This window comes from Protopterus annectens, chromosome 3.part0 (assembly GCF_019279795.1).
Source record: "Protopterus annectens isolate FY-2018-M chromosome 3.part0, PAN1.0, whole genome shotgun sequence".
NCBI lineage: Eukaryota > Metazoa > Chordata > Ceratodontiformes > Protopteridae > Protopterus > Protopterus annectens.
In genome coordinates this window covers 1,963,961,079-1,963,976,180 of record NC_056731.1, presented here as the reverse complement: position 1 = coordinate 1,963,976,180, position 15,102 = coordinate 1,963,961,079, and the positions used below count along the sequence as shown (strand labels likewise).

General features: G+C 37.1%; 1 protein-coding gene across 1 annotated transcript in view; it reads right to left on the bottom strand.

Annotated features, from left to right (window-relative positions):
* The window catches only part of LOC122797221 (C-type lectin domain family 4 member E-like), a 589,212-nt gene that overhangs the window by 435,287 nt on the left and 138,823 nt on the right, over nt 1–15,102 (bottom strand). The window lies entirely within an intron of this gene.

Below are 15,102 nucleotides of genomic sequence, written 5' to 3'. Positions count from 1 at the left end.
TATTTTGTTGCTGGGCAGAACAAGGGCTGTTGGATACAGAGTGGTTAAGGTACTTTTAAGCAGTTGTAAGCGGGTTTGCGAGGGTTTGCGTGACGGAAAGCAATGTTAACTTCTGGTTATATATGCTTACAGAGAGTTAGTTTTAAAATTGCTTAACCTGTGTGCACATTGCTTACCCCCATGCAAACAAGCTTTAACCCGCTTACTACTGCCTAAAAGTGCTTACTCCCGCTTACCCCTGTGCTAATTTCTTTAAAAGAAAAGAAAAAGGGTTGTTAGGAAAGTGGGAAAAAGGGGCATGAAGAGGGAAATACAGTAGGGAAAATAGCTAGGGAAGTGCAGGATGCGAGTAGGGAAGGTCCATAGCTGCCCATTTCTTCTACAGCAACAACTGTGCATATACACTGGTTTGGAGGTAGATTTGGACACTCATACCCCTGAAAGAGGGGTGAGGACAACAATAATGTGTTGTGAAGCCAGTTAGAAGAGATTACAGGTGTCCAGTGGACATGTGTATGAAATGGATAGCTATGTATGGGGTGAGATTTTTGGGGGGGAACAGATTGCCCTTTTTTTTTAAGGTGAGAGTGGGATGTTGGGGAAGGATAGTAGTTATTGGTTTGTTTATTTCTATTTCCTGTGTGAAGTCGTTTTAGATATGGAGGACACCACCGTGCAAGAGTCACAGGTTTTATTTTCGAATGATGGTTTGGTGTCGGCCTCGGAGAGTAATGCTCTGTGGAAGCTGACTGCACTTGTGGAATTATTAATGCAATGTGTGGATACACTATCCAACCAGGTTGCGGTGACCTGGGCTTGTTCAGGCAGGAATTCTGGTCCAGGGAACTCAATTGAATTCAATATTCATCTTTTGTGCCTTCTTCTTTTGGGCAATCGGTTTCCGGTTTTCGGACATCACCTCGCAGTAGGGAAATTATTAACGGGCACTTGCAAATGGACGATAACTCTGCTGAGACTGTAAGTAATTCCCTCACTATTCCTTGTCTAAATGATTGGTTTAAGGACCCTGCTTCTTTTACATCTGCCACTACGTGCTCTGATATCCAAGCGGGCCCTAATGACAATAATAACAACAGTATTGTCAACAACTTAAAAGATTTTGATATTAAATTATTCCATTTAAAAAAACTTCATATTGAGATACAATATCTTACAGAGTGTATTAACAGACAACAGGTCCTGAAAGGATTAAGACTATGGCATTTTCCAATGGCCTTGTTACTAACTCTATGCTCCTTAAAGAATTATTGAGACTGTTTGACCGACAGGGCTGTGATTTTATGAATTTACTTGTTAAAGACTACTGTGTACAGATTGAAGCTTTGAAAAGTGACTTGTCTAGCTTAGATTTAAATATCCGGTCTGACAAGGACTTTTTACCTTATAAATATGATTTCCTACGTATTTTTTCCAGTATTGAGGGCGCTCTAGCAAAAGTTAGAGACAATAAGATTAAAAAGCTGAATAGAGATCAATTAGCTTATGGAAAGGGTAATTCTTACCCCTTACCTCGTTCTAATGGGAGTAGCAATATTAACTGTTCTGAAAATTAAAGTTCTTCTTTGGTTAATGACATTTCAGGATTTGATAACACTGACAGTAATGACAACAATGCCAGTGGTTCAAATGATGTGCTTCCACCAGATAATTCTTCTGTTAGGAAAAGCGAATGGCTTATTAACAGGCAGAATAATACTGGTGGTAATAACAACAGGGAGAACAATAACAATTCTAATAAAGCCTCTTCTCAGGTTTTTTGGGTGTCAGGAATGGGGATACTGGTGACCAACAGAACCAAGTACAACAACAACAACGTTGGAAAAAGAAGCCACAGAACAGGAGAAGGAGATAGAAAATTCCAATATAAACATCATGGACATGGGTCTGATGGACTGTGAGAATTCAGTTGAAATTTTGGTGAATAGTGCCAATGACTTTAAAATTTACAACTATTCTTCATTTGTGCCTTCCCCATTATTAATCGTGGTCCTAGCTAAAGGACTTACTTTTGTTCCCACTACTAGAGGGGATTTGGCTAGGACTTTAATTGATTTAAAGACATACACTAGGAAACTGAATCTTAATGTCCCTTTTGGTAATAACTCCAATATAGTGAATGAATTTAGGGTAGCCAGTGTTTTCAACCCCATATTGCATTCTTCCATATTACTTTTTGAAAAAATCTGTGACAATGATATTAGAGCTCTTTTTAATAACAAACCTCTGCATAAACCTCAAGAATTGAATTTGTCTATCAATGAGAATGATGACCTTAAAGAATTGAATTTTGCTGGCATACGTGTTATTAAACCCGATAAGGGGGAGGGTTGATATTTATGAATATTGATAATTATAAAGAAAAAATAGAAACCCTCCTAACTAATGAGGCTTACATTAAGGTATCAAAGAATGAGATTAATGGTGCCTACCAACAAGTTAAGGGGTTTATCAACAATCTTTTTATTGATGGGCATATAGACGTGGATTTTTACAATTATCTCTGTATTACTTATCCAATTACCCCCATCATTTTTGGGTTGCCAAAGATCCATAAAGACTTGATGAACCCCCCTTTTCATCCCATTGTTGATGGTAGACAGTCCATCACATATGGTTGTGCAAAGTTCGTTGACAAGTTAGAGGTGGCCTTAACTGATGAATCCCAGATTTGTAAGGCTTCATGGGCTTTTTTGGAGGCCATAAATAATCTCCCTTTCTCTAAAGAACTGAATTTCCTCATGATTGATGTTCGTGATTTATACACCGTAATACCCCAGGACATCGGGTGTCACTGGGTAAGAGAATTTCTCTTAGAGAAACATGTTGATGGGTCCAGTATTGACCTTGTTATTTATTTACTAGAACTGGTCCTTAATCTTTGATAAAGAGTTTTATTTACAAAAAACAGGTGTAGCTATGGGTTCACCTTGTGGGGGCACTTTTGCCAACACTGTAATGGCTTTTTGGGAAAAGCATTTCCTATTCAAGAATGATATTTTCCAGCAAAAGGTAACCTGGTACACCCGTTATTTGGATGACATATTCATCCTTTGGAAAGATGATCAAACTTCAGCTGAATCTTTTATTCAACATATCATACATTATACTAATTTTTTGGAGTTTACTTGGGAATTTTGTATTGACAAAATCTCATATTTAGATGTTGAATTGATTAAAGATCTTCCCAATATGAGATTCATCTCTAAAATATTTAGGAAACCAACTTATTCCAACGCTTTCCTCCACTATTCTAGCTCTCACCCCCTATTTCAGAAAAGGGCGGTAGTTAAAGGTCAACTTGTTCGGGCGGCTAGAATGGTCTCCTTAGAGAGTGATTTTTTTTGGAGGAATGTAATTTGTTGAGGGAGATGTTTGTCAAAATTGGGTATTCCAGTGGCTTATTGGACGACCTTATCCGTGAGGTTCACTATAACAGGGTGAATGGAACTTTTAAACCCTTATTAAGGAAAGATGAGATGGATGTTTTAATGGCCTCTGGGTCAGATCCTGGTGCCTTGAATATTAACACTGTAGAGAATGGTATGACGGATTTTATAGTTGACCATGATAGTCTAGCAATTGAATCTAATTGCCCCACTGTTCCTTTGAATCAAGGAATTGAGAAATTGAGTTTTATTACCACCTTTTCCCTGGATGCCCCCTTGTTAAAATCTATTCTCTTTAAGAATTTGTGTTTTTTGATTGAAGACAACATTGTCAAAAAATGTGTGGGTAATCTACCTGATGTGGTATTTAGGAAAGGAATGAATATTAAATGTATTTTGGAAAATGAGATCCCTAAACAATATTTACCTCACAGTGGCATGTTTAAATGTGAAGCTTGCCTGTGGTGTAAATATATTAATGTTAGGAATTCCTTTACAATATTAGATAGAAAATATCACATTAAAGGTAAATTTAACTGCAATTCAAAGGGGGTTGTTTACCTGAGTACTTGCACGTTATGTGGTGCCTTTTATGAGGGAAAAACAGAGAGACCCCTTAAAAATAGGATCTATGAACATCTGTATGCCATTGATAAAATGAATCTAAATAATGCTTTAGCCAGACATATTAAGGACCATCCTGGGCATGACTTTGTCTTTCTTGTTATTGACAAGGTGGATGAGAGTAATAGGGGTGGCCCAGTATCTTTAAAGTTGGATGAGAAAGAACTAATGTGGCAACTTAAATTGAATGCCCTTGTCTTTCCAGGCCTCAATGACTCTGTTTCCATTAGAAGTATTTTAAAAATGAGGGCCCTTAAAAGGTAATGCTTAGTTTTATACATTTGTTTTCATATGTATATGTGTACACTTTTATGTATACATATGCATATATCGTATGTATATATTTAGTGTTTTTTTGTATTTAACTTAATTTGGATTTCCATAGTATGTTATGAATGTATGTATATATCTTTTGGTTCATAGCCCTTTAAATGGAGGCTGGATTTTTGTAATTTTGTAATAATGTGTGGTGATGTCAATTAATTTTGCCTATTTAAGCTTTGTATTTTACTTTTTGAATTTGTCTGATGAGGTTTGCTAACTTTTAGTAAACGAAAGCACTTAGAACTACTACCCTTTGAGTCTTAGTGTGGTTTTTCCTCCTTTTGGTGTTTTAAAAAGGATAGTAGGTATATTTGGGTAGGTAGGTTGGGTAGGAAGACAGACAAGACAGAAAAGACAGCATACAGGGATGGTATATGACACATGGTGGGGGTAAACAATTTGGATGGGGAAGGAAAGCCCATGAGCCCCCTAGTGGAAACAGTGGGACTGAGGTCCCCACCTATGGGCAGTCACCACTGCACCTTCATGGCTCGAAAGTGACTGTGCTGGGGGCTGAGTAGGAGTGGCAGGCTGACCCTCTAGTTGGGCCACACAGCCCTCAAGCTAGTGTAAGTGATCTCCAAACTCCCTGTGGAGCTCCCTGCACACCAGACCCCAGACCTGACTATGGGTGACAGGATCCTGTCCGTGCCCACTCCTGGGGGGGGTGAGCCCCATTCCCCTGAGGTGCTTCCACCAGAAGGTGATGCAGGACCAACGGACAAGGAGGTCCCGGGTTGGGCCCCCGATGTGCTGGTGCCCAGTGCCACGGCCAGCTGAGGTGGAACAGGTGGGTCCACCAGGACCAGCCTTCCTCAACGTGCTATGGTGTTTAACTTTTATCAACATATGTGGGTTAGTAATAGTCAACACATTCCAGGATTAGGTATAACAGCATGCATATATATTCCCATTAATCCAAACGCCAGATATGGAACAGTTGCTTAGCAAACAGAGCACATGCATATATGGGACCACAGTGGTCATTACAACAGCATGCAGGTACATTGATGGCAGCATGCCACCAATGTGAGAGTATTTCAACATGCCACATGCATAGAAACAAATTTAAATAATTATCAAACAATAGGACATATGTCCCAACAGTAGAGTTAATTCAGCACATACCGACTGAGTTGTGTATTTAAATCAAACAACAACAAAGTGCTCCCAATAGAGTTAATGCCTCACCACAGAAAATGAAGACAATAGTTAAGTCCAACAACAGCACCACGTATGAGGCGACCACGCTCACTTGAATTATCCAGAAAACTCAAAGAGTGTATAAAAGCAAAGATCTTTTATTCACATAAATCCAGCAGGTTAGCGCTTTCACGTACTGCTTCCTCAGACCTTAGAAACTCAAATGCTACAGTTGCACTCTTTAAATACTGCAACAGTCAAGGGCGAGCCCTTCACTTAACCATTTAAAGGGAAACAACTTCCTTTTCTACCTGCTGCCAGATAACACAATATAAAACAATAAATATACATAATACACCCAAAGCTGCTGAGAGTAGGCTCCAGAATCCACAATGAACTTGAAAAATACCAGGAAACGAATCTATGCAGAACTGCTTTATTACAACACACTAGCGCTTTCACAAAATGCTTCTTCAGGTGTAAAGCTGTTATAAAAAACCACACCTTAAATAGCCAGGTTGAATAATCACATGATGCATTCTAATTCACTTTTAAAAGGGAAACCTTAAAATCAGTTTAAAACATACATATACACTATATATGCACTATTAATAAAACATACACCCTGCATAAAGAACAGATATATAACAATATATATATAAGCACATTCTAATGAGCATATAAGCATATTTAATAAACTATCTACGATTATTATAAAATAGAAAAATGAAAAATATAAAAACAAATAAATAAATAAATAAAAGACAGGAATTACCTATGTAAAGCCGTTTTACCAAGAACAGGCTTCAAAGGTACCTGTTCATTTAAACCATGACCATAATTGGCTCTAAGCATGACTATCCACCTAGCCTCTACTTCCTCAGTTCTAGCTCTAATATCACCCACTCTAACACTCTCATATGTCCTAGAAACAACCATAAACATAAACTTATGTTGTACACCCATATTTTGTACATGCTTAGCTAAAGCATTAGTATTACTCCCTTTACCTATATGGTAATAATGCTCTCTTATTCTATCCTTTAGAGAACGATCTGTCTTGCCAACATAAAAACATCTACAGGCAACACAGTTAGCTAAATAAATCATGTGCATAGTTTCACAATCAGCCTGAACCCTGATGTCATACACTCTGCCTGTGTCTGGATGTGCAAAGAAAGGCTCTTTATTAATGTACTTGCACTGCGAGCATTTTCCACATGATCTAGTACCAGGTACTGTCGGGGCATACTTTACTTCCTTAACATTACATAAACTTCTTCTTAAATTCTTCTTATTCTTAAAAGTGAACTGAGGTTTGGGGCCTATAATTTCACTTAATTGCGGATCAGTTAACAGAATATCCCAATGTTGGCTAATAATTTCAGTATACCTCATAACATCTCTTGAGTAAGGAATACAAACCTTAATATTATTTGCTCTTTTGGTATTGCCACCAGCTGACCTTTTTGAAAAATACGGTTTGGCCCTACTCTCTCTCAGTTTAGAGACTTGAGTAGAATTATACTCTACCATCCCATAATCGTAACCTCTCTCTGTAAGCTCATTAATGGTCTTATGTTTCTGCTCTTCAAATTTGCTATTCTTTGCACTCAATCTAGAAGCCCTACAGAATTGATTCTGGACTAAATTTCTAAAGACATAGTCTGGATGCATGCTATCCCTAGATAGCAAACTATTAACATGACATTCCTTTCTATATAGTCTAGCTGACATCACATTAGAACTGTCCTTTTCCACTATCACGTCCAGAAAATTTATACTAGCATCTGAATAGTTCAAAGTGAACCTCAAAAAGGGGGTGGTACTGTTAATGTACTCAGCAAAACTCATTAGTTCTAAAACAGAGCCTCTCCACAAAATAAAAAGGTCATCTACAAACCTTCTATAAAAATTAATAATTAAATCTTTAAAAGGCCCTTCTTCTAAAAAATCTGTCTCCCATTTCATCATAACAGCATTCGCATAACTATTCGAACAGGCACTACCCATCGCCACACCATTCTTCTGCCAATAAATCTGCTCACTGAATAAAAACACATTATTCAGAAGAACAATAGACATCAAATCAATGTATAAATGAATTTCATTCATACTATATAAATTACTACTCATCAGTTGTTCTTTCAAAAAAGCAAGCCCTATATCATTGGGTATTACTGTGAATAATGAAACAACATCAAGGGTAACAAACAAATATTCCATATTCAACATGCCACAGTTAGTGCCTTCATACAGATCACGGAGATAGTGCTCAGTATCTTTAAGAACAAATACTGAATTATCTATTAAGGGCTTCAATTTTTTCTCTAAAAATACTGAAATGCATTCCGTACACCATCCCCTTCCTGCAACAATAGGATGCATAGGGGGTCTAATCAGATTCTTATGCAGCTTAGGTAAACCTTGTATAATAGAGACGGTATAATGAAATACCCTAAGAAACTTGAAGAGATCCTCTGTCAATAACCCTATTTGCAATAAAGACTCTAATTGTTTATTAACCAAAATGACCATTGATTGCAAATGATTTCTCATTGGGCAATATTTTCACCTGGCCTCGCAATTTGCCTACCAGCTTCAATAAGGAATCTCATGCCTCATATGAAGCACGCAATGACGTAGATTTACGATCTGATAGTGAAAGCATTGACATACAACAACAGGAGCAGTCAAGAGAAACTACACGCACCTTAGTAGGAGCGCCTCTTTCCAATTGTACACAGAATGATAGTGCATCTAATTTAGGAGCCAGAAAAAAGACTATTATTACTTCGGCTGAAGTGCATAGGGAAGCGGAGTGTAATACTTCCACTTCTGATAACAACAGAGCTATTGCTATACCAGCACAGCTTCATGGAGTAGCGCCATTTTTTCATTTGAATTTTCCACTTCCCATGAGGGACAGTTCATCGAATCGAAAGGGAGCACAGCGGCAGAACAGTCAGCACAGAGACAGAGGGAGGAGTACAACGCAATACAAGAGGAAGCACAAGGAAGAAGTGAACAAAGTGTATACCATCAAAAAGGCATTTCAACAAGTAAGACATTAGTGACTAACTTAACAAAACGTGACTTAACTGCTTTGGAGGTCAATATTTTAAGTAAAGGTTTATCGTTTATACCAACTGCTAACATGTCTATTACAGACATAATTTTTTATTTTAAAATGTTTACTAGGAACCTTACACTGAAGTATATGTTTAAACATAATACTAATACTTCAGAAACTTCTCTGAGAAAACCAAGTACTTTTATTCCTAAACCTATACCATTAGTTAATGCTTTTGAACAAATGTGTTTATCTGATTTCTATAAAGTCTATGAAGATAGAAATTTTAGTGGTAGAAAACATAATTTATCCACGGCTGAATTTGAGGCATTGTGTGCTCTTGAGAATGATGTTAACTTTGTAGTTAGACCAGCTGATAAAGGTGGGGGGATTGTGTTACTTGATAGACAGGAATATGACTGTTTAATGTATGAAATGTTGAATAATGTTGACTTTTATGAGAAAATAACCAGAGCTCATTTGCAATCAATGGTCATTTTGGTTAATAAACAATTAGAGTCTTTATTGCAAATAGGGTTATTGACAGAGGATCTCTTCAAGTTTCTTAGGGTATTTCATTATACCGCCCCTATTATACAAGGTTTACCTAAGCTGCATAAGAATCTGATTAGACCCCTATGCGTCCTATTGTTGCAGGAAGGGGATGGTGTACGGAATGTATTTCAGTATTTTTAGAGAAAAAATTGAAGCCCTTAATAGATAATTCAGTATTTGTTCTTAAAGATACTGAGCACTTTCTCCATGATCTGTATGAAGGCACTAACTGTGGCATGTTGAATATGGAATATTTGTTTGTTACCCTTGATGTTGTTTCATTATTCACAGTAATACCCAATGATATAGGGCTTGCTTTTTTGAAAGAACAACTGATGAGTAGTAATTTATATAGTATGAATGAAATTCATTTATACATTGATTTGATGTCTATTGTTCTTCTGAATAATGTGTTTTTATTCAGTGATCAGATTTATTGGCAGAAGAATGGTGTGGCGATGGGTAGTGCCTGTTCGAATAGTTATGCGAACGCTGTTATGATGAAATGGGAGACAGATTTTTTACAAGAAGGGCCTTGTAAAGATTTAATTATTTTTTATAGAAGGTTTGTAGATGACCTTTTTATTTTGTGGAGAGGCTCTGTTTTAGAACTAATGAGTTTTGTTGAGTACATTAACAGTACCACCCCCTTTTTGAGGTTCACTTTGAACTATTCAGATGCTCGTATAAATTTTCTGGACGTGATAGTGGAAAAGGACAGTTCTAATGTGATGTCAACTAGACTATATAGAAAGGAATGTCATGTTAATAGTTTGCTATCTAGGGATAGCATGCATCCAGACTATGTCTTTAGAAATTTAGTCCAGAATCAATTCTATAGGGATTCTAGATTGAGTGCAAACAATAGCGAATTTGAAGAGCAGAAACATAAGACCATTAATGAGCTTACAGAGAGAGGTTACGATTATGGGATGGTAGAGTATAATGCTACTCAAGTCTCTAAATTGAGAGAGAGTAGGGCCAAACCGTATTTTTCAAAAAGGTCAGCTGGTGGCAATACCAATAGAGCAAATAATATTAAGGTTTGTATTCCTTACTCAAGAGATGTTATGAGGTATACTGAAATTATTAGCCAACATTGGGATATTTTGTTAACTGATCCGCAATTAAGTGAAATTATAGGCCCCAGACCTCAGTTCACTTTTAAGAATAAGAAGAATTTAAGAAGAAGGTTATGTAATGTTAAGGAAGTAAAGTATGCCCCGACAGTACCTGGTACTAGATCATGTGGTAAATGCTCGCAGTGCAAGTACATTAATAAAGAGCCTTTCTTTGCACATCCAGACACAGGCAGAGTGTATGACATCAGGGTTCAGGCTGATTGTGAAACTATGCACGTGATTTATTTAGCTAACTGTGTTGCCTGTAGATGTTTTTATGTTGGCAAGACAGATCGTTCTCTAAAGGATAGAATAAGTGAGCATTATTATCATATAGGTAAAGGGAGTAATACTAATGCTTTAGCTAAGCATGTACAAAATATGGGTGTACAACATAAGTTTATGTTTATGGTTGTCTCTAGGACATATGAGAGTGTTAGAGTGGGTGATATTAGAGCTAGAACTGAGGAAGTAGAGGCTAGGTGGATAGTCATGCTTAGAGCCAATTATGGTCATGGTTTAAATGAACAGGTGCCTTTGAAGCCTGTTCTTGGTAAAACGGCTTTACATAGGTAATTCCTGTCTTTTATTTATTTATTTGTTTTTATATTTTTCATTTTTCTATTTTATAATAATCGTAGATTGCTTATTAAATATGCTTATATGCTCATTAGAATGTGCTTATATATATATTGTTATATATCTGTTCTTTATGCAGGGTGTATGTTTTATTAATAGTGTATATGTAGTGTATATGTATGTTTTAAACTGATTTTAAGGTTTCCCTTTTAAAAGTTAATTAGAGTGCATCATGTGATTATTCAACCTGGCTATTTAAGGTGTGGTTTTTTGTAACAGCTTTACACCTGAAGAAGCATTTTGTGAAAGCGCTAGTGTGTTGTAATAAAGCAGTTCTGCATAGATTCGTTTCCTGGTATTTTTCAAGTTCATTGTGGATTCTGGAGCCTACTCTCAGCAGCTTTGTGTGTATCCTGTTCTTCGTTTTTTACAGCTGCAGAGGTTTCTGGTGCCTGGCCTTTTGTGTTTTTCTTTTTTAATAAATATACATACTTTATCCCTGAACATTGACACAACTGTCATTATAACAGATATAACAGTACATAATCAAAACCTTAAATGAGACACTACACATGTTGTCATTGAGCATACATTCAAAATTAAAACTATTCTACCTAAAACATTCAGAGTGAATCAGCTCACATATTAGCCATTCTACCTATATATAAAAAATAAATGTAAAATGTCAGAGCAATCAAAGGATATATATCCTACAAAACAATTTCTAGACAGAACATAAATGTACATATTTCACTATCCATAAATGTCATGGAGTCAAAAGGGGGACATGAGCACAAACTCAATATATCTCATCCTATCTATAAACCAAAGCTGCGTTCATTTCCAACCTCACTTCTGCATTAAAACATTATTGTGTTACCCTGATCACATATAATATCACATATCTATATATATGACAAAGGTAAAAAAGGGCTAGACACCCCCTCAGTGCATTTATAAGGCTAATGTGAAACAACCAGATGCCTAGATCTCAAAATAGATTTGATAGAGGCTCTCTCATTAAGGCCATAGCCTTTATCAGCTCTCACCCTTACTATCCAGTTGGTTTCTCTCCTCTCCGTATTGTTTCTGATGTTACCCTCCCTAATTATGGACTGCACATAGTCTATGACCATAAATTTAAAGTGATGTTCTTGCCCAAACGTTAGAACATGTTTTGCTAATGCATTTTGCATGTACTTAACCCTAATGGCATATAGATGCTCCCTCATCCTATGCCGGAACAATCTGTCTTACTAACATAGAACGAGGGGCAACCATGGCACACTGCTAAGTATACTACATGCAAACTATTGCAATTAGCTGACACCCTGAAGCTATGCATCTGTCCAGTGTCTGGATGTGTGAACCTGTCAGTAGTCATAACATATTCACAAAAAATACAGTAGCCACAAGATGTAGTCCCCATACAAGCACCTAAACCTGGTCTATGATGTTGTTGACATAACAACTGCTTAAGATTAGATTTATTCTTGAATCTAAATATTGGAGTGTCCCCTACAATTTCTCTGATGACTGAATTTGTAGTTAGGACATGCCAATGATGGTTGATAATGTCTGTGATGGCACCATTGTCCATTGTGTAATACATCGGTATGCTAATACTAGACGGTTTTTCTCTATTAATTCTAGCATTACTGTTATTACCAGAAAAGTATGGGGCAGCTCCCTCTTGTCTGTAGATGTCCATGTCCTTAAGACCTACCTTTATCTCTTCCTCCTTGTACCTACGTACTCGCAATCTGTCCCTAAATATATCCAACTCAGATTTAAAGCCAGCATCTGTGGCATTAAGGTGAGAGATTCTCATCCCTTGACCTTTTATGATATTTTTAAAAATATACTGTGGGTGCATACTGTGTCTGTGGAGGAGTGTGTTCTTATAACATTCCTTCCTGAAGACACCAGTATTTATATGCATGCCATAACCCTTTCTTCATACACATCCAAATATTCCAGCCTATGAGATGAGTACTTCAAAGTAAATCTTAAATATTCAGTCATATTGTTTATCCAACCTATACACTTAGTTCATCTGTGAGTCCATCCCAAATAAGGAACACATTGTCCACAAAACGACGATAAAAAGGTACCCGCCTCTTGAACCAATTCTCAACAAATAACATGTCTTCCTCCCAAGCAGCTAAGAACATGTTGGCGTAGCTATTGGCACACGAGGTGCCCATAGCCACGCCATCACGCTGTATGAAGAGCTTGTCCTCAAATACAAATACATTATTTTCCAGGATAATTTCTAGTATAGTTTTACTACAATTAACTATTGGTCTTAAATGCTTCTCTACATAAACATGTAACATGGCTTTGGAGTAGCCTTCTTTTTCCATGATGACTAAGGGTTCCCCCTTGTCCGCAGGCCTTATGACTGTACTACTGTCATTCTGCAGCCTCTGTAAAGCAATCCTCTCATGAAAGTTAGACATGCTTGGATATGATTTTGGGAATAGTGACATTGAGCAAGAATATGTATTTAGGAAACCAAGTGATTATGTGCCTAGTAATCATCCACTGGTTGAAGCTTTCCTCAAGTTAGTGGAGGATGATTTACATGCATGATATAGTGAAGGTAGATTGGAACATAAAGTAAGAAATAATAGGTTCAATCTGAACTTTCATGAGAGGATTGCTTTACAGAGGCTGCAGAATGACAGTTGTATAGTCATAAGGTCTGCGGACAAGGGGGGACCCTTAGTCATCATGGACAAAGAAGGCTACTCCAAAGCCATGCTACATATGTTGAGTGATAGTAATTATTACAGTATTATATCTAAAGAGAAGGTTGATAATATCAAGTATGGGGTTTACATGGCAGTAACTGATTTAGTTAACAGTCATTTAATATCACCAGATATGGGTAAATTTCTAGAAGTTGAACATCCTATGATTCCAGTTACTCAAGGACAGCCAAAAATTCACAAGAATGGTGTAAACTACCAAATGAGACCAATAGTCTCTGGGAGGGGTTGGTCCACAGAACCATTTTCTCTCTATGTAGAGAAGCATTTAAGACCAATAGTTAATTGTAGTAAAACTATACTTAGAGATACTAAGCAGTTTTTGGCAGATCTTTATGAGTTTAATAGCATGTATGAGTTGAAACCCTATACGCTTTTTGTGACATTAGATGTTCAGTCATTGTTCACCATTATTGCCAATAATGTAAGTATTGAATCAGTCAAGAAATACCTGGCGAAACACAGTGACTATGGAGAACATAAGATAGATCTTTTATGTTTGTTTCTAGAAATTATCCTGGAAAATAATGTATTTGTATTTGAGAACAAGTTCTTCATACAGCATGATGGCATGGCTATGGGCACCTTGTGTGCCAATAGCTACTCCAACATGTTCTTAGCTGTTGCAGTATTTAAAGAGTGCAACTGCAGCATTTGAGTTTCTAAGGCCTGAGGAAGCAGTACGTGAAAGTGCTAACCTGTTGGATTTATGTGAATAAAAGATCTTTGCTTTTATACACTCTTTGAGTATTCTGGATAATTCAAGTGAGCCTGGTCGCCTCATACGTGGTGCTGTTGTTGGAGTTGTGTATTAAGTTTATTGTTGCAGATATTGTCTTGGGGGGAAGAAAGATGTCAATTAACAACTAGTATATTCCTGTAGTTTACATTACTTTCCTAGTCAGTGCTGTGATCTGTACCTTACAGGTATTAGTACACTACCCTATTGCTTTAGTTTGGACAGTGGTATGGCTGTCGACAATTATATACATGAACTGAGTTTTACCTGCAGTATACGCCTCTTACCTGGTATACCTGTGTAGGTATTGTTTGTTAACACTGCCTAACTGTTTTGACACATACTCCCAGATTCCCAGTTGATGTTATGCACATACCTGTCCATCTCTTTTTGCACACACTTTGGGCATGTCTTCACCACATGCAGGTAAGCCAGGACATATTTAGAATATTGCCCTCTTAAACCTTTAGTGACTTGTACAATGACAGGTTTGTTTTATTTGACATTTTCAAAATATGTACAGGTCTAACAGTCAGTTATATGACATGAAATGCTGCCTACATGTCAATAAGTAGCACACTGATATGGCAGGGGGACAGGGTAACAGCCAGCAGATATGGGCCGAATAACTGGACATTCTGGACATTTTTGTATACTTGTGGGGTATGATTCTGCAAATAGCTTACTACCACTCCCAGAATTCGAACCATGGCTGTGTCTGCTAAAGATAAAACACTGTCCATCACAGTTGTGTGTGCTATAT